General features: G+C 33.2%; 1 long non-coding RNA gene across 1 annotated transcript; it reads right to left on the bottom strand.

The window, feature by feature from the left end:
- Window positions 1–2,550: 2,550 nt before the first annotated feature.
- Window positions 2,551–3,467, bottom strand: LOC107838939. Its single transcript, XR_001664911.2, has 2 exons — window positions 3,095–3,467; window positions 2,551–2,854 (listed from the first exon to the last, which is right to left on the bottom strand). It is a non-coding gene; the product is annotated as an uncharacterized LOC107838939 (long non-coding RNA).
- Between the last annotated feature and the right edge of the window lie 1,293 nt (window positions 3,468–4,760).

The raw sequence follows: 4,760 nt of genomic DNA, 5'->3' as shown, positions 1-4,760 counted from the left end.
AGACGACCCAACATTAAGGATAACCATCTCAAATAAAGAAATAAACCAATCAATACCTAATTAATTGAACCGGTTGACTCATATTACTTCAGTCAGCACAATTTTAAGCTACACAAAGTAATTGGTATACTGTAAAGCCAGATATAAGTTAGCTTATCCAGATTATAATTAAGTTAAAACATGCTTATCATCCCGATCATATATCTAGAAGGAAAAAAGAACTGTTCAGACTATAAAACTCGCATCGCTTTTCTGGGAGCATCGACTTCTCCAAAAATCCCCAAAAAACCAAATTCGATAAAACCAAGCAAGTGGAAAGGACAATAAATATCTAGGTGAAGTTATTAACAAAGAATGAACAAAGAAACATTTTTTTTCGTTAGTTGACTCACAATGAGAACGTGATTTGTACTTCTCAGAAATACGTCTGCAAGGGCCTCCTCATCCCCTCTTCGACTCCAACACGAAATGAACTTTCGAAAGCTGAAGGCAGGGTCCTCGAGGGTTCATGTGACTGTCACCTTACCCCAGACATATATCTACCATCTCTATTGGTCTCAAAGGTCAAGAGCTATAAGATAGTCTGAGTCCGACTGATTCAGTGAATTAAACCACCACCGGTGACCTCAGATTAAGGACAAAACTAAAGAAAACCGGGGCGAATCGAAGCAAAAGTACACTTAAGGAGACGTAAATAGGCTAGAATATTCGAACACCGAGACAACAAGTCGAATCGTGATACTCAAAAACGTGAGAATAACTGGGGATGAATGAAATCTAATGTTACAGTAGTTTCGAGAGCAAGCACAACAATAAATCATGAAATTTAAGCCTTTCAACTCAAAATTCTGAACAAATCCAAAGAAAACTTACACATTTCTACTTTCGTCTGACAAAATTCAAGCAAGACAATAATCTAGCACCTCACAATGGGAGTCTTTAACTCATGATAATACAATGAATGAGGAAAGGTAGCAATTTGATGATATACGGGGATTTAACCAGTCAACATATTAACATGAAAAATTGTGTTCAAAGAAACCAACGGGGAAAGACCTATGATTCAATAAACAACATAACGATCAATACAATTTAACCCTACAGCCGACGAGGCCTTCTACAGCTACTCCTAACACAGAATAATATCGAAAAAGTTATTCATAACTACAGAAGGTCAAGATGAAGCAGAAAAGATCGAAACTTGAACAGAAAAGGATATTACCTGTTAGGGAGCAGCAAAAAGGGACTCAAACTTTGATGGAATCTCGATTACCATCGGATGACCTTTCCGTGACTTCTAAAACTTCGAACAGTCATCGACTCTTCTTAAATGATAAAATTAACCTAAATAAATATTTTAAAGTGCATTTATCTGGATGAAATAAATATTTTAATTTTATTAAAATTTGAAGAAACTCGGGGTTAAATTTAGTCGTGGAGAGTAAAAAATTAGGTGTCAACAATTACAGAAGGGGATGATAGGCCCATATGGATGCTTGAGACAAATTAAAAGTTTTCAATGAAATCAGCATGGTAATATATTAGACAAAAGAAGCAGAATAGCAGGACTTTTAAGGAGATATGGTTAAAAAGGTTACCTTCTAAAATGGCTTTCTTCATATGGACGATATAGAATGGAAAGGTTCTTATAGATGAAAATATAAGGAGATGGGGTGTTGAGGGGCCATCTAGATGTTGGTGTTATGTAAATCCAACACAAGAAACCATATCCTATGTGTTTCTAAGATCATACATTACTAACAGGACATTGTCTTGCTTTTCATCTTTTGTAGGTATAAATATACATGGTCTGAGCTTCAGGGAGTCTTTAATGGCAAGGTGGAATGCAGATATATGGAAAAAGGAAAAAGCTTATTTTCAAGATATTCCTAGTATGATTATTTGGGAGTTATGTATGAAAGAGGGGAAACAACAAAAACATAATGAAAAGAATATTTTAGCTTATAGAGTAAAATTAAATATAACCAGAAATCAAAGCATGCTGTTGAAAGTTAGAAGGCCAAACCAAGATTTTATATATACATGGCCAGATATTCTGAAGGAATTTGAGCATAGCAGGCCAAAGGTAAAGGTTAGTAAAGTAATCTGAAAATTTCCTCAAGAAGGGTGGATTAAATATAACACTAATAGAGCATCTAGGGGTAATCCAGGTGTCAGCTCATATGCATTTTGTCTAAGAAATGAATAGGGAGAATCGTTATATGCAAAAGGTGCTAACATAGAAGATACTACTAATGTGGAAATAGAGGCAATAGCTATTTTTCAGGCATCCACACATTGCAGTCAATCACAGCATAATAAAATCATCATTCAGACTGACTCTCTAACTTTGCAGAAAAAATTAATCAGAGAGTGGGATTGTACATAGAGCATATCAAACATAATAGAGCAAATATGGACATTACTGGAACATAAACAGGTATAGTTTCAACACATTCTCAGGGAAGGGAACCAATTAGCTAATTATTTAGCTAATTTGGAAATTGATAAAGGGGATTTTGCATTCACAAGTTTCCATAAGCTAGAACATGAATCAAAGAGGATAATTAAGAGTGAAAAATTACAATGCCCTTACTTAAGATTGTCACCATCAAAAGGGTGAAGGTGATGGGGAGGCTAAAGCTTGCTTTGTTCACATGCAAATATATACAATCCATGGTGGCAACAAAAAAAGTGAAGCAGCTAGCTAGCCTATACTACAGAAGCCAATAAAAAAGACTCGCAGCAAAAAGAAAAGGGTCACTTAGTCGGATTGTAATTGATAAATTTGAAAGTCATATCACTCTCCGTATATTTATGGTCCTAAGCATCCCATTATCTCCATATCAGCTATCTGTAAAATGTAAGAGGTTAGGAACAATAAATACTTCTATCTACATGAGGATAGAGGATCAATTATTGACGTACTCAAAAGAAGTAATAGTCTTCAGGGGGCACGAAACCTCAACAAAGCACAAAAAAGATGATATTTTATGCATCCGCTGAAGACCATAGCTAAAGATAAAAGAGAAAAATGAAAAAGGAGCTGAAAATGTAGAGTTAGTCAAAACAAAGGGCAAACATTGCTACTTACTTCTACAAGCTGAGATATGCAGATACAAGAAGCATCCAAGGCACAGAGTTTACCACCCAAAGCTGGAGCAAGATGAATTGGTGGTTGAACAGTGGCAGTAACAACATGTTTCAGGTGTGGTAGGGTTGAAGAGGAGGAGAAGAGTAAAGTCTTAAATAGGAAACCCTACATCTACACTTAGGTGTAATAGTATAGGTTGGGCCGGGTTGGTAGATAAAAGTAAATTTTATTTTATTTTGTTTTGTTTTTCAGATGGGTTGGCTCATCTTGTGTAAGGACTAAGTTATTTTTGCTCTATTATTAATAACTCCCCAAAATTATACATGAATCATGATCGAGATTCGTATACATATTTAGTTCCAGAAATCTAACATGAAATTTATATAAAATTTATACAATTATTATACATATTTTATGCCTATTTTATATAATTTTATACACAAATTTATGATCGAAATTTCCTTGGGAAAGATTTACATATTTCATATCGATTTTATTCATTTTTATACACGAAAATTGTAAGAAAGCCTCTAAGCCTTGAGTGAGATATATTCATATTTTATACTAATTTTATATTTTTTTTTTACACAAAGAATGTGATTGAAAATCTAACCCTTGAGCGAGATACACATTTCATACCAATTCTATACAGATTTCATATAAAAAAAGTAAGCAACACTTTGTATATGCTTTGAAAAACACCTGCTACGTCCGACAAACAAAAATCTCCTGCTAAGTTTGGTAAATATGAGTCTAATTTTTTGTATATAGAGGAAACTTTATCTTTAATAATTTACTTTAATTTGAATTTATTGCTTAAATATTCCTGTGATTTTTTATATATTCACTTTTCTTTTACTATGAACTTATAAGTTTGATGTCGCATAGTTTACACTGCCATAGATTAATACATTTGTTAAATAGTTCAAACAATAACATAACTTCATTGCATGATAGGTTTTAAAAACTTTTCAAAAGCTTAAAAAATGAAAAATAAATTTGAATGATATCTAACGAAAGATAATTTAAATATCTTTCTGAAATATTTTTATTTGTGAAATTTATTTTGTTAGCATTTTGATCTAGCTGATAGCTTTAGAGTTATAGCTCTAGGGTAGAGTTGATAGCTCTAGGGTGATTATAGATTTGTTTGATCAATTTTATATATTATCAGTTTAGCTATCGATTTGTAAATATGTTATACTTATAACAAAATCAATAAGATATTGTTATCTATTTTCGGTTTAACCAATAAAAATTACTACTTCTTTTCCTTTCTCTTATTTTCATTTGTTTATAGATATATATAGGGCGTATCTATACACCCAATCATCATATTTTTCCTATATTTTTTGGCCTACTTTTGGGGACAAATATAAATATTTGTCTATATCTTGTGCTATATCAATAATAAATCAACTAAAGAAAGTGATTAGCATGTTTCAACTGAAAATGCACCGGAAAAGATAGAAAATGAATAGACAAAGCATGCACGAGAATGATAGGGAGTACGAGTACATCCTTACAGCCAAATAGAGCTCTGATCCGCGTAACTAGGAGCCACAGGAGTAAGCCCACTCCGTCAGCTCAAGTCTATGCATTGGACAGTGCGCCATGCTATTTGGCCATCAATGGAATTTTATTATTTTTTAGCCTACTTCCAACA

This window comes from Capsicum annuum, chromosome 8 (genome assembly GCF_002878395.1).
Source record: "Capsicum annuum cultivar UCD-10X-F1 chromosome 8, UCD10Xv1.1, whole genome shotgun sequence".
Lineage (NCBI taxonomy): Eukaryota > Viridiplantae > Streptophyta > Magnoliopsida > Solanales > Solanaceae > Capsicum > Capsicum annuum.
The sequence above is the reverse complement of the archived record's forward strand: the minus strand, read 5'-3'. Positions and strand labels throughout refer to the sequence as shown.